Source organism: Lepidothrix coronata, unplaced genomic scaffold (genome assembly GCF_001604755.1).
Source record: "Lepidothrix coronata isolate B3197 unplaced genomic scaffold, Lepidothrix_coronata-1.0 Scaffold187, whole genome shotgun sequence".
NCBI classification, from domain to species: Eukaryota; Metazoa; Chordata; class Aves; order Passeriformes; family Pipridae; genus Lepidothrix; species Lepidothrix coronata.
In genome coordinates this window covers 33,477-55,834 of record NW_016690367.1, presented here as the reverse complement: position 1 = coordinate 55,834, position 22,358 = coordinate 33,477, and the positions used below count along the sequence as shown (strand labels likewise).

At 49.2% G+C, this 22,358-nt stretch overlaps 1 long non-coding RNA gene across 1 annotated transcript; it reads right to left on the bottom strand.

Annotated features, from left to right (window-relative positions):
- Positions 1–697: 697 nt before the first annotated feature.
- LOC108505296 lies at positions 698–17,315 on the bottom strand. Its single transcript, XR_001877452.1, has 5 exons — positions 17,213–17,315; positions 10,671–10,782; positions 3,852–4,042; positions 2,437–2,599; positions 698–1,639 (listed from the first exon to the last, which is right to left on the bottom strand). It is a non-coding gene; the product is annotated as an uncharacterized LOC108505296 (long non-coding RNA).
- Between the last annotated feature and the right edge of the window lie 5,043 nt (positions 17,316–22,358).

Genomic DNA, 22,358 nt, shown 5'->3' with positions numbered 1-22,358 from the left:
GGCTGCTGCACAGATCAGAGCTGGCATCGGGCACTCAGAGGCTTTGGCTCAAAAGCACCGAGTGGCTGCAGTGGCTGTGGCACCGCACGAGGATTTGGCTCGTTATTTTGCTGCCCCGGAGCTGGAGGTCTGGTTGGAGCTAATTATCCGCTCCTCTTCTGCAGTGAAGGAGAAAGTGTCGTCTCCAGAGGGTGAGCCACACCTTGGATGGGAGTTACACTCCTCAGAGGGGTCTCTGCCTTCTCCTGTGGACTCTGCACATCACGTTTTCCTTCTTGCCCAAAGCGAGGAGGGGCACCCCGGGAGCCTCCCACCACCTCCTCACCCGTTCTGTTCCTCACACTTGGTTTGGCCACAGTGATTTGCCAAATGAGCAGCTAATTCACGAATAGTTTAGTGCCCCAGGAAGTGTTGTGTTTCGTGGTGAATTTATTACTCACCAAAAAGATGGAGAGGAAGAGTTATTCCTCGTGCGACTTCTCCAGTAGCTTCACCAGCTCCAAAGCTTTTAGGAGGCTAAACCACAGGGTACAAACTCTCCTGGCATACACCAAGGATGTAGCTGAGAGTGAAAGTTACCTTGTCTTGATTGGAATTAATTTTCCAATTAATTGGAAAACCGAAGGGTACTCTTTGAGGAGTTTAGTCATTTATTTGGGTTAATTCTGCTTTTTATCACAAGGAATTCAACCCTCCTCTAAGGCTTGTGTTAAACTGGATTAGCTTTACTGACGGTGCTGGAGCTTCCAGATTGACACCAGCATAACTTGTTATATAATGCAGCCAAGATAAAAATACAGCAGGTTAAAATATCAACTGTTAGAGGAAATAACTGGAGCACCCACACATTTAATGCATTCTGAAGAAACGGGGAGAGAAATCACGGTACTGTAACGCTCAGTGCTCTGGGCATCTTTTATCAGAGGGTATCAAGGCACGTCACAAATCATTCCTTATTTAAGCCTTGTCACATGCTGGTCACAGAGAGAACAATCCTGGAGCAGGGCACGAACCCAGGAAGCATCAGCAGAGACGAGGAAATACTTGAACCAAAGAGGTCTCCAATGGGAAATGCAGTTTCAACGTGATGGAAACTTTTTGCTGGAGCACGTTGGTGTCGAGAAAGTTTTCGGCAGAACAATTTCAGAGCAGTTCAGCATCAAAATGGGACCTTGTGGGAGAGGGGCTGGGGGGTTTATTTCAGTGCAAGTTTTACTGTGTCACGTGTACGCCCCTTGTAAATAGTTGTGGCTGACCTTTGCTGAATGTTTCTTCTCAGTCTGGTGTTTCTGAGCCCGGTCCAAGTATTTAATTCCATAAACTGCGGGAAGTTGCTGTGAGCTTTCAACTTGATCTGGGAAAATAAACATCCTTTGCAGTATCAGGCTGCCCCTTGCAGCTTCGATAAATGCTCCTTCCTAAACCTTCCTCGGCTTCTGTGTCACTCACAGCACTTCTCTGTGCCCTGAGCAGGAAAGGTCACTTGCTTCCACAGAGACTCTGGAATGCAATTCATTTAAACCTGACATCCCGTTCCCAGGATCTTCCATCCATGTGCTGACAACCTGATCCCTAAGACTGCTGTTCTCAAGGCCCTGATCCAACACCCTGACCTCTTCACAGACGAGTGGGTCAGGGTCTGCAGAGGAAGAGGGAAGAAGGGGCAGTGCATGAGACACATTCCTGGAGAACAGATCCATCAGTTTGTGCCCACGATCAAATCCAAACCACGCTGCCTTCTCCCCCCAGGAGGGCGCTTCCTTCCTGATGGACCCATGGCTTCTGTGTGCTGGGATTCCAGTTCAACTCCGTGTATTCCTCTGCCAGAGGAAAAGCCCAGCGCTCCCAGCGCTCCTGCCTGCACCGGGAAGAGCATCCCAGGGTGGTCTCCCAGCACCAGGCACTCGTTTCTTCAGCCCACCAGAGTTTTGAGAGGTTCAAGGCTGCCCAGCATGACTTGGGTTCTCACCAGCACGTGGTGACAGGTTAAAATCGGGCACCTGGAGCTGCCAGGGCACCCAAACGTGCCCCTGTGCCAGCACTGCCACTCACCAAACCCACCACAGCCCCTTGTGCTGCAGCTCCTGAGCTGCTGCAGGTGACACGTCCCTGCCTCGGGGTGTCACATCCATCAGCAGGACAGGGACACCCGACAGGCTGATTTTAATCCACCAGCACGTGTCTACCAGGGACCTCTGCGAGGCAAACATAAATCAGCAGAGTTCTGGGGAAGGGAAAGTGTTGTTGTGCTGATTTACAGCTGCTGAAAGCATCTCCTGGTCCTGGGAGCTGGTGACATCTCCCTGCAATCAGCAGCGAGGCTGATTCTGGCCTTGCCACGGAGACAACCTTTGTGATGATGTGATTAAAGAGAGAAAGGGCTCAGCAGAGAGGCAGGACAGAAGACAGGGATATATTTCCATCTCTGCCCCTTACCTGCAAGGTGATCTTGCTCTTGTCACTTGAACTGCTCATTTTGCTTCCACTTGTCAAGCCTGTGGTTATGACACACCAGGAGCAGGTTTCCAGGTCAGACTGAGCCAAAGCATCAGACCCATTTCCCGATGCACTCGAGGTTCACTCAGGTTTTCAGTGGCTTCTGGGAGAGAGAAAAAGACAACAGTCATTTCAGAACGGTCTTTTCTTAGGGCTGTTTCAGCTTTTTAAACCTTTTAAATTATTCACCAGGAGCAAAACAAAACAAAACGTTCTGTTTCGAGACAACTCTTTTGAAATGCTGGGGGAAAAAAAAAAAAAAAAGCAGCATCCAAAAAACTCATCTCTGCACTGACAGTCCCCCCTCCTTTCCAGCTGAAAATTTCTCCCCCTGTTCAACCCAAAGGGTGGAGGACATTTGCAGGGACATCCTGAACTGCTGGGATTTTGGGCTGCTCATGCTCTAATCCCCCCAAGTGTCAATGTGTTTTGAAAGAGTTGGATATTGTGAAATGAAAAACAGTGAATTTGTGTTGCAGGAGTGGTTTAGACATGTAACTCCCCCCTGCTCACACACCCCCCATCCAAACAACCCCCTGAGACTGCACTGGGCCCAGCATCCTTCCCTTTCAGAGGCAATTTTTCCCCTTAAAAACAGTCCCACTGCTGAGGTGAGAATTTTTTTTTTTTTTTTTTGAAAGAGCCTGCAACATCCATTTCTTGATTTTCATGTATTTCCTTTGAAAAGGGTTTCATCCTCTTCCCATCCCCTAAAGGAAGCTCCTGGCAGATTCTCCATCCCTCTCCTCTCACATCCTTGGCTGCTGTGGCAGCCCTGAGCAACATTTCCCTGTCAGAAGAGAGCAGATGTGGATGAGGGAATTTATAACACAGATGCCAGGGGAGTTAATTCGACCTGTGTGAAAAGCCATGACCTCCCTGTGTAATATCACCACTCAGCTCAATTTAATGTGTTCCTAATTCTAACCATTTTTCAGTTTTTTCCTCGAGAAAACTCTCTGGGTTGCCTGTTGTCCCTGCCCAGCAGTGCTGGCCCCTCTCTCCTGTTACATTACTGCATTTGTGATGCTGTTTCTCTCTTTGCAAGCTTTTTTTTTTTTGTTGTTGGTTTGTTTTGCAGGGCCCTTCTTCCCCAGCTGTTTCCACCCAGGCAGCTCCAAACCCTCCGGCACTGCATCACCAGGGTCAGATTTTGCTGTGGCTGGTGTTGCTTTACATTCAGGTTGTACCAGAATATCGAATTTAAGGTGCAGACAGGAACAAAACCATCGGGGCCGTGCAGACGTAAAACAGCAGATGGGCAGTGCCCTGCTGTTCTGGTTGGGCAGATTTTGAAGCTAATAATAATTGTAAACATCTCTCTCCATCGTGTTTAATCCTTATAATCTCCTTACCCTCCAGTCCAGATTGTTGTTTCCTTTGTGTGCTGAGATGGTTCCTCGTAGCTGGGGTGTCTCTGCCACGCTGGGGAGGTTCAACCAACCATCCAGGCAAAGAACTTCCTTGGGGATTTCTTTCCCAACACAGCATCCTTCCCACGAAGAAGAGGCAGGCAGGGCTGTGGCAAGTGAAGGATGCCAGCAAGCTAAAATAGGAAGTAAACATTTCATGCTGAGCACATCCAGAGAACAGGGGTCACATTTTATTCCTGGTTTTGCTCTGGATGTGCTTTAAGCTGTTGGAATGGCCTGTTCATGCAAGCCCTGTAGTTTTTACACACAGCCCCTGGGGTTATGTTATCAGATTACAAGTCTCCCTTTCCATTAAAACATGAGGTTTCTGGATTTTTGTGGTTGAAAATATGAAGAGCAGAAGTTCAAAAACCCAGACAGCAAGCAGAGAAATTTGACTTTTTTTTTTTTTTTTTTTAATCTTTGGACTCGGGGGAGGAGCTGACTCTGGGGTTTTGAGTTTTTAATAGTAATCCTGGAATCTGCTCACGTGGCTCAGGAGCCCTCCCAGGGCTGAGTGCTCAGGTCTCAGCTGACCACAGAGGGCAGGGCAGGCACTGACCACTCTAAAAATTACTCACCGAATCCTTTTCTGGAAGTCTTGGCCTTTGGTGGCTTCTGTTTTGTTTTTTTTTTTTCCTCCCACTACTGCAAAGCAAAATAATTTTCTCGTTTTGAAGCAGTCTGAGGTGGCTGTGTGAGGGTGCAGCACTCAGGGGTGATAACGAGCCTCATCCTCTCTTCTCTCACCCTCAAGCAGAGCTAATGATGGGAGGCAGCTCCATGGACTTCCCCAACAACAAATCCACCCACTCCATACCCAAAGCACAGCGTCACAGGAGCAGCAGCTTGACCAAAAGAGGCTCTGCAACCTGGGAGACAAAGATCACATCCAGTTCCTGAAAGATGAAGCTGGATAAATTCACCTCAGAATAGACTGAGGTTTTCAGGAATGAGGGTAATTGGCCATTGGAGCAATTTATCAAGAACTAGGTTGGATCCCCCAGCAGTGGAAATATTTAAGCTGAGCCTGGATGTCTTGCTGAAAGGGAGAATTAAGTCCTGTGGCTTCTGCTGTTCAGGATTTCAGAGTGGCAATCCCAGCCTCCTCCCCTGACCTTTTATTCACTGATCTGGCTGCACACTGGGTTTCAGGTTGTTCCAGGCCAGGTGTGTCAGATAATCAATCAGTTTGTCCTGAATCCATCCTCCTTTTCCTGCAGCTGCTGGTCTCCTGACTGTGTGTCAGAGCTACACACCCACCCATGCCCCTGAACTGCTCCTCCAAGTGCTGCTGGTACCCCCATCATCCTTGTATCTGTGCCTCAGATAGTGCTGATTCATCCTCTGCCTCAGTCCTGGACATCAATCTGCTCCTGTTTGTACTGAATCCTTTGGAAATCCATGTGCTGTGAGCCCTGCTAGGAGCTAACAACAAACCAGATTATGGGCATTGATAATTCCATGTTAATAACTTAAAAGGAGGAAGAGAACTGTCCTTGAGCAAAGAGAGATGTTACAATAACCATCTCCCCAGGGCAGGGATTGAGTTTCTCATGAGCATCTTTGGCACAGGGAGAGATCCCTGCTCTGCCTTCACAGTGATCCAGCTGGATACTCCAGGCCTTTTCCTCTAGCACTGGGATCAACAGGAGCTTTACTAACCCCAAAGGAAGCCAGATTGGTTCCCTCTGCTGCTTTCAGCTCTGCCACCACACTAAGGCAGCAGCCACCCTGTGTGAGTCCCAGCCCAGGGCTGAGCCTGGTCCCTGCAGCCCTGGGGGATTTGCCACCCTGGGACAGGTCCTGGAGACCCCAGTCCCAGTTATCCAGGGACTGCCTCTCCGTGGGATGTCCCTTCCCGTGGGGAAGGGAGGATCTCCCACGTGGGGAGCAGTTTGGGGCAGTGGCTGCCTGTGCTAAGCCCTGCTGCTATTTCTGGTGCTGTTTCCAGGACAGACAACAATAATCTCACACGACAAGTGCGTGACCACCCCAACAACAGAGCTGGGGGTTGAGCTGGGACTGGCTCGTGCCCAATGCTGGCTCGGGCTGCCCGACTGGGATGTTCAGGGATGCAGCAGAGCACGAGAGAACAGGGATGGACTGATGTGCACCCTCTGGCCCTGTCCCCCCACCCAAAAAAACCCCAGTTCCCTTCTGCTGCCCCTCTTCTGGGAAGCCCCTCCGGCAGCCTCAGCCCGACTGAGTGTTCCTGATCCACCAAAAGCAGATTATTTCTGCTGTACCATATGCAAAAGCTGCCTGCGTGTTTACAAAAGTCCATTATTTCCTCTTACAAGCTCCAGCTCCCCCTTCCCACCCTCCTCCCCAGTTCCAGCTTTTCTGAGCAGGAAAATAAAAGAACAAGGAGTAGATACCTGGAAAACAAACAAACAAAAGGTGAGAGCCAAGGGAGAGGGAAGGAGATGTCAGTCCCATGGCAACAAGAGGTTTCGATTACTCACGTGGGAATTGGGATGTGGTGGGATGTGCAGGGAATGCACTTGGCAGGGTGCTGGTGGCAGGTCCTCAGCTGTGTGTGCAGCCAAGAGGCTCCAGCTGGAGAGGAGAGAACTGGCTCTGCCCTCTCTCTCTGGCCACCAGCTCTGGGTTGCAGGTGGTCACTGGCCACCCTTCAGCCCCAAAATATTTGACTACCTGAGGTGCTGCTGGGAACCAGTCCCTCGGCTGGAGCAGGACAGGAGTGTTCACCCCACAGCTACAGTGGCCAAGGTGCTGAGCACAAGTCACACCCTGGTGCCCCCAGACAGTGGAGAAACCCCCAAAGTCATGCAGCCACACTGGGAGATCTCCAGTTCCTTGCTGACCCTGGGGATGGGGGTCTGAGTGGGTTTTCCATCCAGGAGGAGGGAGCTCCTTTTGCTGGTGCTGCACGGAAATCAAAGCAAGTCCCTCTGTCCCAGGGGAGAACACCTTCACTCTTCAATCAGCGTTCTGGAGGAAGCCTGAGCTGCTCAGCAGGTGACAGGAGTGCTTGACTCCCTCTTGCCAAAGTCCCACAGCATTTGGTTGTTCCCAGAGGTGGCATTTCCCTTTGCCAGGGGCTGCAGGTCAGGCAGAGCTTCTCCCTCCAGGCTGTAACCGCTCCCCTCCCCGGCCTGCCAGGGAAGGGATCATCAAATATTGATTATTCTCAGCACTCTCTTGCCCTCCAGACATTTAGCAGCTCACTCTTCCTGCCATCAAGCTCCTGAGCAAATCCTTGCTGGGTGAATGGCAGTGCAGGGACGAGTGACTCGGTGAATCCAAGAACAGGAAGGTCTGGGTGGTTTAATTTTAATGAGGAAAGAAATCCAGCAGCTGAGAGGGTTGTAGGGGCTTGGACAGCTGAGTGTGTCCTTGGTGCAGGATCCACAGACAAGCAAATTAGCTCTTGTGCTTGAAAGTGAAGAGCTGCCTCACATATTCTTTACTATGAGGGTGGTGAGGCCCTGGCACAGGTTGCCCAGAGAAGCTGTGGCTGCCCCTGGATCCCTGGAAGTGTTCAAAACCAGGCTGGATGTGGCTTGGAGCAACCTGGGCTAGTGGAAGGTGTCCCTGTCCATGGCAGGGGATGGAACAGGATGGGATTTAAGGTCCCTCCCAACCCAACCCAAACCATTCCATGGTTCTGTGCTTCACATGGGTGAATCTCCAGCTGCAAGAGGAACTTCAGGTTCTCAGCAATCAGGGAAGGGGCTGTGCAGACCTCCCTGTATGACAGCCCTGGGGTCACTGCTGAGGGCCAGCCTACAAGCAGTCTCTTGGAGCTCTGCTTCTCCAGCCTCTCCTCCCACTTTGGGAGTGACTGTATCCCCTTCCTCACAGCTTCCCTGGGGCACTGAGCAGCTGCCTGTGCAGACAGGAGCACTGAGGGGACTTGTCCTGGCCTGCCAGCCACCAGCACAGACCTCCTGGATCACATCACTTGCCCTTGGGTGTTTCTGCCTTCCCGGCTGCTTTCCACGACCCGCCCTCAGTCAGCGGGTAAATCCTCTGGGAAGTCAGACTAATCCCTTCAGGAGAGCCCAGCTTTGGTGGAAAACTTTGCAGCTGAGTGCCCGAATCTCTCCAGCTTGTGGGTCCTGATGCAGCTTCTTCTCCTCCCCACCCTGCAGTCCTGCTGCTGAAGGGCAGCACCGTCTCCCTGGGGAGTTTTGGAGAATCCCGGAGTGGAGATGAAGGGAGAGGAGAATGGAAGTACTGCTGCAAAACAGTCTCAGGAAAAAGAGGTCAAAACACCTGCAAAGGAGACAACAAGTGGCTTTGGTTTGTCTCTCAGCCCTGAAAACTGCTGTGTAAGAACTGCCTTTATTTGGGAATGCAATTGTGTGATGGGTCCCCGTGGGGCTTTGAAAGCTCGTGGCTTGGCTACGAGCAGGAGCATCAACAGAGGCTGCTGGGGTTCCCAGCTGGATGGAAAACCATGTTTATTCCTGCCAAGGCATTTTCTTCGTGCTCTCTGCACTAATCTTGTGGGAAGTGGCAGCGAGACCAGGGGAGTTCAGTGGCAGATCCACGGTTGGGGGTTTCTTCCCACTCCAGCCCCGCTCCTGGGCCGTGCAGTTTTCCATCTGCAAATCCTCTGATGCTGCTGCCAAAGGGAAACCCAAAATTCAGGGCTGTGAGGGAGCTGCAGTGGCAGAGAAGTTGTTCTGTGTTTGACTGTGGCAGAGAGGTTGTTCTGTGTTTGACTGCAGCGAGGGGCTGTGCCGGGCTCTGAGCTCTCCCCCTGCTCCATCAGCAGCTTGGAAGCACTTCTGTGCTGCCTGGAGGAGCCAAGAGTTCTCCTGGCAGAGGTGTAGAGGTGTTCACCACCCATTCCTCCCCTGAGGGGCAGAGCTGAAAGCAGGACCAGGACATGCAGCCCAGCCCAGGGTGAGCAGGACTGGGCACAGCCCGGGGACAGCTCCCAGGAGAGGCACCAGCAGGGAGCAAGTGCTCGTTCAAGCCCTTTTTAGCAGCACTTCAGGTGCTTCCCAGCACTTCCCAGCTGTGTTTGTAGCAGCTGGTTCTACCTGGCTGGGCAGGACAAACCCCTGCACATCTGCTGTCACTTGATGCTCCTCTGGAAACATCCCCCTCAGTCGCTTTGGGAATTTAACACAATAAAATCGAAGGAAGGGGGAGGCTGCAGGGGATGGGGAAGGGACCAGGCAGCAGCCCTGGATTGGGTTTGTAGCTGCCTGCAGTGCTGCAGGTGTGCTGCAGGAGGCACAGAGCCTGCCCCAAAACACTCCCATCTAATCCTTACATGTGATCATGACTAATAAATGATGAAGTGATGAAGAAAAGACATTAAAAAGATGAGGAAAGACCAAAGGAGGCAGCAATAACCCCGACAACGCGCTCAGCTCTGATCCAAGCTCCTTTTGACAATTCAATTATAACATGATACTAATTACTGAGTTGATGGCATTGAGTGCCAAGGCAGAAGGGCACTGCAAGAACGGGATATTGACAGGGGAAGGTGGCAGCAGCAGCACTTCTCACCCAGAGAGATGCCAAACTGCATCAAGGGAGCCCTGAAAAGGAGCCAGGATCGGGGTGGAGTGTGGCAGGGAGCTGTGAGGCTGGATGACAGCTCGGAGCTGGAACGGTAACGAATGTGATGGTTGTCTCAAACAGAGGCTGATGGTGCACAGGCAGAAGGCAATTAACCAGGAGAGCTTTGGGATCCAGGCTGACGGGGATGTTTCTCTGCTGTCAGCCCTTTTAAACCTGCGTTTGCGCTTCTCCTTTCCAGTCTGGTGCTCCCGACTGAGCACAGTCACCACACTGGGGTCAGGGACCAAACCCAGACCTCTGACGGGATGGAAAAGAGCTGAGGAGCTTGTCCTTAATCTGAGAAAAACCACTGAAGGGTTAAAGTCTCTCCACTGTGCCTCAAGTCCCATTGCTCACTGCAACATGCATAACAGTGCCTTCCCTGGAAACAGGGTCACCAACACGCTCCCTTTCACTAATTCCATATTTAAAACACAGCTTCTCAATCAAAGAGATGCTATTACCCACAAAGCAGCTTAAATTGTCCTTTAGATTTAAATACAGCCTGTTGCATAAAACATCTTTTTTATCAAATTCACTTAGGGCTGACAAGTGCTTTCCCCCCCCCCATATCCTTTAATAATATCCTGAGCTTCCCAGAGCCCTTAAGTGCATTCCTTTGGGAAGCAAATACCCTTAAGGGCATCTTTTTGTCATTGTTCCTTTTCTCCAGTTGCTGAAGAGGGATTGTGGTGAGAAACCTGAGCTGCTATTGCATCATGTCCTGGCTCTCCCGTGCAACTTCCAGGTGGGCAGAGCCTGCTGGGCTTGGAGAAACATCCTCAGCTGCTGTGGGGAGCATGAGAAGGGATATTGGGATTCTCCTCCAGCCCAGCATCATCCCAGCATGAGAAATCCATGCTCTGGTTGTGTCTGGTATGAGCAAGGAGGGATTTGGAGCACTGGCATGGCCAGGACAAACCTTCTCCCTCAAGGATGCTCTTGCCACCGGCACAAACCACGACAGCTCTGATTTCCCATCCCATTCCTGGCACAGGAGCATCAAACCCAGCCACTGTGGCTCTGCTACTTATTTACCCCAAGTGTTGTGCTCTTTCACAGAGCAAGAGGCTCACAAAGTTTTGAGGTGGGTTGGGGAATCATTTGGGAATCAGCTGAGTGTAGCACTCCACCATTCAAGAAGAATCAAAGGGAGAAATAAGGCTAATTTTATCAAATTTTATAGGGAGAACAGGATGGATGCAGTGTTACCTTGTGGTTAGTGCGCTGGCCTGGCATTTGGGGGAAATTTGGTTTATTTTGGCTTGTGCAGATGGGCTCCATGGATGAGAAATGATGGTCCTCTGAGTTTTACCTTCTCCATCTGCCAAACGAAGAGAACAAGACAAATGAGCTGATGAAGAGCACTGTGTAAGAGAGACCTTATGTGGTTAATTAAGGGTGGCAAGAGTTCAAGGTACAGACTTCCATGACATTTTCTCTCAGGCCACAGCACGTTGGAGGGCTGGGTCAGTCGGCAGCTCAGGGCTGGAGCTGCTTCCCATGTGGATCATCCATCCCTGCACCCAGCCCAGCCTGGCTCTGTGAACAGGCTTGATTACAGCACCACGGGCACTGCCAGCAACAGAGGACCAGACAGAAAAAGCACTGACTACCCAGGCTGTTAAAAACTGCTCACTGCTGGCACAGCAAACTTGAACAGCATCCGGACACGGAGCTGGACTCCTCGGCAGCTGCTGAGCAGGAAGGTCGGAGATGGAAGGGGTAGGACACACAAAACCAGTTTTTAAATGCAAATGAAAGGAGGCTTTTTTTAAAAAAAAAGACAAAAAAACCGCCCCAAACCGAACCAAACAAACACAAACCTCAACTCATTATTTTTAAAAAATTCCATCAGAAGCCGTAGTGGAAAAATCTGTTTTGTCTGCTCTGTGGTTAAACAGCTCCCAGCTTGTCATTAGCTGCTGGAACTTGGTTTATCAGAAGAACTGTGCATCTGTAGGACAATTGTTTTCAGATTAACACACACAGGCTCACTGCCAGGCAGTTGTGCTCTCCATCAGTTTTTGACCATCTGTGTGCCCTCTGGGGTTTTTCCCCTCCCTTTCCCGACATTTGCTCTCTAGGATTAGGAGGTTGCCACCTTCATCACTGTGAAAGAGAGGTTTTCACCCCAGAGCCTCCAAGCCCGGCTGCCAAAGCAGTAAAATTGCTTGTGAAGGGATGGTGGGAGCTTTTAAATCTCCCTGCAGCTGAGGGGGGGTGAGGATGCACCTCTGCAGGATGTGACCACGTGAAACCATCACCTCCTGCCTGGCACTAAACTTGGGATTGGATTTGGGAATGAAGCACAAAGGGAGTGTGAACAGACCCTGGGGAGGGAAGCTGAGCGGTGGGGAGGGGAAGATCTGGGGTCTGAGAGGAGGAGGATGATCTGATGGTCTGTGGAGCTGGAGCCAAGCAGGTTTCAGGTGATTTCTCCAGAGCCCTGTGGCTGTTTCAGGTATCAGACTTCTGGTCATCACCTCTTGAAGAGGATTCATGTGGGCAGAGTTCCAGCAACATTCCCTGACTCCTGCACGGTCCTGCTGCCTCATGGCAGTGCATTCTGTGATTCTGTTTGCCAGGCAGAGACCAGGCAACCAAGAACACTGTGAGACTCAACTGTGAACCCTCTTACCACCTACTCCAGCCCTTTCCAGAGGGAAAACCAGTGTCCTCAACTGCAAGGCTTTGATCAGTACTGCAAAGACAAAAGCTTTTTGTGGTCACGGTGAGAAAATTGCACTTGGGAGGAATTCCTGCCATTATTTTAACCTTGCTGTGTTTTAACTTAAAATATTGCTGTGGTGGTCGGACTCGATGATCTTGGAGATCTTTCCCAGCCTTAATGATTCTGTGACTCTGATTGTCCTTTGTGTTGGTATCATATGTTAACCAGAGGTTGCTGATGAGGCTGAGCTGTGACAAATTCCTCTCTTTGGGATGCGAGTCCCAGTTTTTTGGTCCTGTAGCTCAGCACTGCAGCTGCAACCACGTGAACCAGCGGTTTCACTGCAAACTGCTCATTTCTTGAAATGAATAGTGGGCCTTGTGTTGCTTGGGATAAAAAAAAAATAGTCAAAAAATCTCTCTCTCCTCCAAATATTCATTATCTTAGCAGTGCCAGGGACTCCTTGAAACCATCTCACCAACAGCCCAGGCACTGATGCAAACAAAGCCTGTTCACAGTGAGCAGTGTCACAGCTCCACAGCTCTCTTTTGGATGGAGGCTCAGGCTTGGCAGGGCCAAACTTTTGAGAAATCGATTTTATATTTTATTTTTTTTTTCCCTTTACAAAGAGAATTTCCAAGTCTCTGTGTGTGTCTTCCTCTGGTTTCTGGCACGTCCAGTAACTCTATTTAAGTGCACATTTTTCAAATGCAGGGTGGGTTCAAGTATTCCTTGTTGGTCCAAGAGAGATTTTAAGGCCAGTCATGGATGTTGGAGTAGCCCCTCTCCAGGTTTGGGTGAAAACCACAGGGACACAATCCCCTTTGTGCCTGTAGCCTGCAGATGGGATATCTGAGGGCAGACAAGTCAACATGTGGCTACAGCTGATTATTCCTTTAGATTTACTGGCTACATGCTCTAAAACTACAAGTTTTGCAAGTCAGGCAACAAAAGGTTCATTAAAATGAAGTGGGTTAGAAGGTCACCTTTTGCTTTGCATAGATGATTGAAAGGGGCAGGGAGAACTCAGCTTCCAGGCATTTATTATTGTCGTTTTTCTCTGCTCTCCAACAATTTAAATTTTTGCATTCATTAAATCAGCATTACCAATTCTCAGCGTTGCTGCTTGCCCATTTCCTCTCTCACGTAAGAGCTCGATTTATTCCAGTCAAATCCTCAGAGGCAGCTTCCTGTGTCCCCTCTTCAATGTTTAACTCTTCTCCTGGTACACCCCAAACCTCCCAAGGACCAGGGGTCACCAGGCTCGCTGCCCTGTGGATCCCCAGCCCTTCCATCTCTGGATGGGGAAGGAACAGCCTATCCCCTGATCTCCAGCCTGTGCTTTCCTTTGCCTCCTGGATTAGCTTCTCCACCTGCAGCCCCCCGTGCCCTTTCTCCATGGCTCAGGCACAAAGTTGGGCTCTCAGCTGTAATAAAGGGGCATCAAGTTCAGCACAGCCCATAAACACGGCCCCATCTCCCCTCCACTGGGATATTTTCCCACTGTCTGTTTTGAAAAAAGAAGGGAAATTGTGTTTGGAACATTGAAAGCATCTTAAAAATGAGGTGACATTGTCGCTGCTGGTGCTTCCATGGCAACCTGCATTTGTTTCTCAGAGCTGTTTCATAATAATTAATACAGCCCTTCCATTCACGTGGCCCCTGCTCAGGGTACATGGACCAGCCCCCACCGCTGCTTTCCTGGGTCACATGAAGTATTTATACCAAAGAATCAGTAGAAAGAACTTTTCTGGCATGTTCTGGTCACTGGGACAAAGCAGTGACACACAGACATCTGACCAGCCCTCTGCAGGAAGGGATTTGCTGACAGCAGCTGGGCAGAGCCCGCCAGGACATCCCTCCCACGCGATTCCAGGGCAGGACACCCCTCCCACGCGATTCCAGGGCAGCCAGAGAGCCCCATCCTGCTGATCACACCAGGCTGGAACAAGGCAGGGCTTGTTACACGCTGGCAGGAGCGAATCCAGGGCTCTTCTTCATGCCCTGGCAAACACGAGCTTCCCAACCTTGCCACGCTGTGCTGACACGCCTGGATGAGGCCAAAAGAGTGGGGATTTGGGGAACTGCACCAGCAAAATCCTCAGGCATGGAGTAACTTGCATATCTCGCATTCCCTCCGCGCTGCAGGCTCCGGGGGTGTTCAGCTGCACGTGGGAGGGCACAGGGAAACGTGGATCAGAAGTGTGGTCACCCACCACAGCAGCTAAAAAGACAGATCCGAGCAGAGCCTGCGCAGCCCCAGGGCTGTGATCCTGCCAGATTCCACGTGGGAAGAAGCAGGGGCTCAGCTGGCAGCACCTGGATGGGGATTTAAATGACTCCAGCGAGAGGTCTCTCCCTTTCACCACCCTAATTTACACTTGCTGTCGATCACTTAATATCCCCCATTTCCAGAGGAAATTCAGGTGCACAAGCTGTGGCTTGGAAATCCAGAGGTGCCATTACACGGGAGCCAAGGGGGTTTGCTGCTCCAGCAACTCCAGCCTTTCAGGGGATCCATAAAACCCAGTAGTTGGACCCAATATAGCTATCAAATATCCAGTGGCACTTCCACAGGAATGGGAGGAGGGTTGAGCCCCAGGGTCCTGGCTGAACTCCAGTTTAGATAATTATGTTCTGCCAACCTCCAATTCTTTCTGCAGCTCCAATTGGATACGGGAGTTGGAGGCTTTTCTCTGCCGAGATGTGTTTCTGGCTCTTTTTCCTGCTGACTGGACTCTTAAAATAAATAAAAAAACCCCCAAAACTAAACACAACCAAACCCCCAAATCCCCCCACCTCCCTGTGAAGCCTGTCCTGCAGCCCACCAGCATCAGCCTGGGAAGAAACCAGACACCATCCATCTGAAAGGCAGTCACAGGTGAGGTCTGTGCCACTCTCTGTCTCCTCCCATGAATGAGAGGCTCTGCCCACAGGCACATGACAAACACTGACCCACTCCACAGCTGAAGTGCTGACACTCTTCTCCAGGCACTGTGAAGATCCACAAGTGTCAGGCACTTCCCAAAGAGCCTGGCACAGCAGATGTGCAAGCCAAGAACTCTGCTCCTCCTCATTGACCTCCCTTCTGCCGAGCAAAACGCTGGAATGGGGAATATTAAGTGATCAACAGCAAGCATAAATTAGGGTAGTGAAAGGGAGAGACCTCTTGCTGGAGCTGTGCCCTGGTGTCATTTAAACAGGCTTGAGAGAGGCTTAATTGCAGGCTCTGGCAGAGTGCACAGGCTGCTTCACCCCCTGCTCGTGTAGCCACAGCTACGAGCAGGAACTGCCCCAGCTCCTGGAGCCACACTGACATTCTCTGCCCAGCACTGCTGGTGCAGCCCAAACGTTCCCATGTCCCTGGGAATTACAGTGAAAAGAGGGCTGGTAAGTCTCAACTGGCTGAACACACAGGCCCCTCAAGTCCCAGACAGTGCACGTTTGTTCTCTCCCTGCCGTGGCTCCCGCCGTGGGGACCTGTCCGGAGGTTTCCCGCTGTCCTTCCCTGCCATGGCAGCACGTGCAGCTTGGATTGGGCTCAATCCCCCTTTCATCGGCTGGTTTGAGGCTGCAAAGCAAGGGGCCAAAATCCCAGGGGGCAGAACTGTTCCTCTGAGCCTGCCTGTGAACGTCTGAGGGGGTGATGAAGAGACCCCCGAGCTGCCACAATCGCGTGGACAGTCCGTGAAGTGCCAGAGCTTCACAGCACGAAAAGGTCGGAATTGTTTCAGTTCCCTCCCACCTGATGATTTGCCACGATCCTTTAGCAGGCTGACAGGGCTTCTCCCGGTGCCTCGTGTCACAGGAGACATCTCATCCTTTTCCTCCCGGGAAACAATGCTCTCAGATCAGGCACTTCCAAAGCCTTTGTCAGTTCTGAAAGATAAAGCAGCAGCTTTTATTTCTTCGTGTCATCAACAACCCTTTCCGGCTGTTTTTACACAATGCCTGCCGTGTTTACTGTAAAGAACATTCTTGTGTTGTGTCCCTTGTTTCACTCGAGGTGCAGCTGCACCAAAGAGCGTTTGGCTGCTCCCCTCCTTTTTGTTTCTGAATCTTCACCTCTGCCAGAGGCTCACCTCTTGATATTCCCCTCTCCAGGCTTTCCCTTTGCAAAACACACAAGTCTCATCCCTCTGATGAAGCAACGAACTGGGGAGTGTCTACAGGGACTTGCAACATTATTAATGCCTAAAACCCAGCAGCTACATGCAAGGCTTTTCCTCAAAGAGGGTTTTTGTTTTAATTTGTGAAGTTAAACATCCGTTCCTCCAACAACTACAGGACTCGGCAGAGCTGTGGCGACGCCCTTCCTACGAGGCTCTCGAGGGTTTTATGTTATCATCTTCATTTTAAATGGGGAAAAAAAAAAGTTCAAAGCAAAGACAGGTTAAATGCTTTGCCTGAAATCACGAGGAGAGTGAGTGGCAGGGCTGGGAGAAGCTGAGGTCTCTCCCCACCCTCAGTATTACAAAATGTCATTTCAGGAAAATCACGGTGTTAAGCCAGATTCTTGCTGCCCTTTCCAATTAACTTTTAGTAGAGGAAAACAGTGAAAATGCGGGATTGAGCATGGAAACCCCCCCAGGGGCTCTGGCAGCCTGCAGTTTGCTTGTCCCCACGGGGCTGGACCAGAAAGGCTCAGCCTTAGACCTGGGACTGGGAGAGAAGCTCCTTTTCCAGCTGGAGCACTGGGATGCCCATCTCTGGTGGGGAAGGTGCCATTCAGCCCAGTTACACCTGAATATTGCACCCAGGCAGAGGTTTGGGGATGACACCCCCCACCCCAGCCCCACTGCAGGGTGAGTTTTGGCAGCCCAGATAAACGTTAAAGACATTTCTGCCTCATTTCAGCACAGATTATGGGCATAAACCCAGCATCCACCCCTTTCCTTTGCTCCTCTGCCACGTGATAACCGAGCTCTCAGGAAGCTGTGCAGGGCAGCAAAAGCCCCCCCAAACCACGCCGAGCTGAAGGCTCAGCCTCAGGCAGGGTTGCAGGATGAGGTGCCCATTGCCTCATCCGAGAAAGCACAGAAACAGGTGTAATTTCTCCCACTTAATTAAAAACTGTGACCTTTGGGGCTGCGACTGTCCTATGGCAGAGCAGCTCTTCCTCCAAGCTCGTTGTTTGGGCTGATCAGGTGGAGAGCAGTGGAGAGCACCAGTGCATATCATGAAGGGAAGGTAATTGTGCTTTCACCTGCTATTACAGAGACAGGTTTCCTACTCAGGCTTGCAGATGACCTTCTCCAATCAAACATTAACTTTGCAGCAAACAATCATTAGGGAGCATTTGCTGGCTTTAATAATTAACGCTTTTATTAATCCACTGACTCCACTTTAAGCAACAAGTCTCTCCAGAATTAATTCTGTTGTCATTTAGGGGAGAAAGAAATGAATACCATTTCAAGGCAAGGAAGGAAGAAGGTATTTAGATTCCACTGCACTTGCTAAAGGTACTGGATCTGCTCCTGGAACTGTAATTATGCAGCTTATTAACTGCCAAACATAAGGCTAAGTAATTTTCAAAGCCTGGGCTTTGAGAAATTGTATTACTGGCAGCCCTGCAATCCAAAATGCAATCAAGAAGAGGCCACAAACTTTCAACAGGCTGAAACTCCATCAGCTGCTCATTGGCTGCAAAAAAACAAGGGAGATGAAGAGGTCCAGCCAGGCAAATGAACTCCTTTAAACAAGGGAGCAGCTTCTCTGAGGAGCCAGGCAATGAGTGGAGGGAGCTGTTCATCTTCAGAGCTCTGCTGCGTAGAAAAGCCCACCTGGGAGGGAATAACTTCTACCTGTCAGGCAAGATATCTCAGCTCACTGGTTGTTTTGGCTTGTGGGACTTCGTAGCTGTGCTGAGAGCCCCAGGAATTAAAAAAGAATTAAAAAAAAAAAAATTGCCAGAGGGACCCCAAAACATGCTGCTGCTGGGTTGCCAGGGATGATTTCGATTCCCTGGCCAGCAGCTCTTTTAAGTGCTATGACAGAACAAATAAAGTTGCTGTTTCACAAGCTCATTAGAGACTCAAGCAGATCAGCCATTCCAGCTGGGAAGAGCTCAGTGGTGTTTGTTACCCTTTCTTTTTTATGCTTCCTCGGATCATCAGCTGTTTCAGGGCACAAGTGAAGTACAGAGAAATTGAAAAGCAAACTCTGCTGAGGGGCAGAAGGGAATCAATAAGTGTTGGTTCATGTAACACCTATTAAACATCAGTGCTGAGAAAAACGAGGAGGAAGTGCCGAGAAAATCTTCCTGTTTAATCCCTCCCCCTCCTGTGTCTCCCCAGACCAGTTTCTATGGAGCAAGAAGCATTTTCCAGTTAAAAAAAAAACCCCTTTTTAATTTTTTTCTTTGCAGCAAGTCCCAGTGCCAGGGCTGGGAGCAGAACCCAGCCTTGCCCAGGGCTTTGCAGAGCTCAGCTTGAAGCACCAGCCAGTGCTGCCTTTTGAGGGCTGAGGTACCTGTGGGCTGGTTGAACAGGCTCCCTCTCCAGTGAAAAGCTCTTGCCTTTGTGTTCGACCACTTGAGGATCATTTTGACTTTCCCAGTATTGGTGCCATTTAAGCAGCACAGCACGAGGATCAGGCTGTTAGGGAATTATTTGGGGCTGTAAATGGAGTAAAACTCCTGTTTTCAAGTCCTCCAGCCTCTCCCCTGTCAAGGTCTGAGCTGGTTCTGCTGCTCATTTCCCTCCTTTTTTCTTTCAGCTGTGGTAAGTCAGAAACAAATTAAAAAGGCAGGGATCAGAAGATACCAGACTGTTTTATTTAAAATATGCATAATTTAAGCATTCCTTTTATTGTTACTAACGTTTTGCTGCTGTGGGCAAGATAAGACACAAGAGGAAGCCAAATATTTTACAAAATATCTGCCAGAGAAATTCCTACCTGTGAACTGTTCCTGTATGTCAGAGCCCAGTGAAGCCCCCTCGGAAACACTGAACATTTTACTAATTCTCCAAACTTTTAAAGCAGCAATAAACACGGAGTGAGCTTTCAAATATTTCCCTGAGAAGCCAAGAAACAAACAAACAAAAAAAAATATCCCATTTTACAGGTGGGTAAGCAAGTGGAGAGGAGTTAAATGGTTTCCTGCAGGACACACACTCATCACGAGGAAGGTGGCATTAAAGTTACAACACCCCTGGTTTCTTGGCATCATTCAGAATTGTCCTCGACCCTCCACAGCCCCAATGTACAAAATCAAGTTCTTGCAGCAAGTCAGAGCAGATCAAATGCCTCAAAAGCAGAGCACACGTGGCCAGGCTGCTGCTGGACAGGGGTAAAGTTAATCTGTTGTCAGCCAAGCCTTTTTTTTTGTTTTAACAGGTACAGCTCGGTTTGGTTTAAATAGGCTTTAGCACAAATTGTACAAACACTTTCAGCACCTGCAGGCCTGTGGGTGTCTTGGTGAACTGGAAAGTCTGAAAGGACTGAACCTCTACACAAAGCTCTTCCTGCAGCAGCTGATGGTCTCCCCTCCTTTATCAACTGCCCCTTTCCTCAAAGGCTGTAGGAACTTGTGTACCCTCAGCGTTACTGATTTGGAGTCCAGCTTTCACTGAAACCAACAAACGGAATTGAAGCCATTAATTTGAAGTAATAGAATTAAAATTAAATGAACGAACTCAAAAATAAATGAATAAACGCAAAAATAAATGAATAAACTCAAAAGTAAATGAATAAACTCAAAAATAAATTCATAAGCTCAAAAATAAATTCATAAACTCAAAATTAAATGGCTAAACTTTAAATTAAATTAATAGTTTAAATGGAATTGAAATTTAATTGATGTTAAACTGGTTTAAAAATCAAGCTGAAGCAGACTGACAAACACCCAGCCATTTACTTAAATTTCCATACATGGGCCAAGTAAAAGAGAATAGAAAATACGCTTTCAAATTTCTGTATTAGAGCCACAAAATGAGGAGTATCAGCCTTTATCAGTCTGCACCTGGGAGGTACAGCTACTACCACTCACAAATACATCTTTGAAAGATGCCCTGTGATGTGTGATTTATTTTTTTTTTTTAATGCAGTAATAAAAAAAAAAATAGCTGAACGATACTCAACCAAATCCAGCAAATTCAAACTGGCACCTGGAAAAAAAATGTCCCTGTGATACATTAGAGGGCTCATTTGTACCCTGTGTGCAGCTGCCCAGTGCTGGAAAGAGCCTTAAGGTCTGGGAAGTTGTGCTAATGCCGTGTAAAAGTGGTATTAGGAAAGGGCAGGTCCATTTTTATCCCTGCCCTTACATTGATATAGTGACTCCTCGGAGCCTGGCCATGAATCTTTAGGTGGAGCAGCAGTTTGAGCCTGGAGCTGTTGGGTTTAATTCACATTTCCAGCCCTGCCAAAGGGCCTGGACTTGCCAAAATCGACCCGGCTGGGTGGGTTTTGCAAAGAGCTCGGTCTGGGATGTGCTCCGAGCTCCTGGGCAGGGCTGGATCCAGGGGAGTGGGGTTTGAGGGGGAGCAAACCCAGCCCTTTGCTCCTTGCTGAGGGTGTGACACAGGGAAGCTGCTGTGCTGCTGCTTGGACTGATTGCTCCCTCTTCTCCAAGTCCAGTCGGGCTCTGAGCATTCCAGGGCAAAAAATAAACCCACCCTCATTCCCTGTGTTCACACAGGAGGGACAAACACTGAGCTCAGTCCTTGTAAGTGCTACCCACAGGTTACTGATGTGAGTAAGAAAACCAGAGTTAAATAACTAAATGGAAAGGGGGTGGGAAGGGGAAAGCAAATCCATTCCATGAATTTCCACATCTTAAAAGAATAAACTCCCACTCCACCCCTGGAAGTGTCCAAGGCCAGGTTGGACGGGGCTTGGAGCAACCTGGGCTAGTGGAAGGTGTCCCTGCCCATGGCTGGGGGTGGAATGGGACGAGCTTTGAGATCCCTTGCAACCCAAACCTCTCCAGAATTCCACGACCAATCACCAATCCTGCTGCCCACCCCGGGCACAGCCCACTGTGGAAAATCCCATTTAAATTAGGAAGCCAAAGGAATGAGCTGAAGAAGGTCAAATCCACAGCACCAGGACATCTGACAGCACTGGGACGTGGTTTCCACTGCTGTGGCTTTGTTAAAATTCAGTGTAACGTGTTAATTTGTCTAAAGTTAAAAGAGTATTTGTAAACAGGGAGTAGCTTTAATGTTCTGACTGTTGATGCTGGGCAACATTTCCTATAAACTGAACTTTACAAGAAGAATTACTCTCAGCAGAAATGCAAACAGCTCCTCCACACAAGATCCACCCTGCATCCCTCCACAAACAATTTCAGCAGCTTGTTTTTTAGCCCTAAGAAGTCAGATTCTGGACCAGAAACTAGATTTTTGTCCGGGACTAAATGTTTTTCACCTGCATTTTTAAATGCCCAAATAATAGAAATGACAGTTCTCCACTTTTGGATAGCAAAGGCCTCAGGACCTGCAGGATATGGATCTCTGCAAGGTATTTAAGCTGCAATATTGGTGTTCCTGAGGGAAAAGTTGGAGAGACTGAAAAAAAATTTCCTGTATTTACATGTGATTTCAACCAAGAATCTACATTGCTTTGGTTTCTGGCTTCTGGATATGGAGAATAAGGCAAAGCCTTCTTGCTTCCCTGTCTTTGAATCTCCATAAAATATCCCGTGGAATGCTTACATATTGATCATGCTTTTATTACCACACAAATCCATGTATTTCTGAGCTCTCTGGGCTTCCCGAGATGAATCTCCCATTCCTTCACGTAACAGAAAAGGCTGTGAAATAACATTCAGGTGCCTGCTTAAGGAAAAATGGAATTTTTTTTTTTTTCCCCAGCCTGTCGGGCTGAGGAATTTGCTCTCCGAGCAGGGCCGGGCTCATCCAGGCATCCTGGGCCCTCTCGTGGCTGTTGGGGAGAGGACACGAAGGAATTTTTTTTCCTTTCTGCGAGTTCTCACTCGCAGAAAACTCCAGCACTTTTCTCATCGGGTCCTCCGGACCTGAAATACTTTAACTTCAAACTGCTCTGAACCACAACATTTAGTTTCAGATCCAAATTTACTTGGAATTTGGGGGGTATTTGAATTTTATTTTTTTTTTTCCCAAGCTAATCACCAGTAAGAGACCACTTCTAATATTTTTTTTTTCCCCGTTAAAACAGTCCAACATTTTAAAAGTTAAGTCTCCAAAAGCAGACGAAGCACAAATCTTCCCGTGATAAAAATTGCTGGTAATTATTCTACA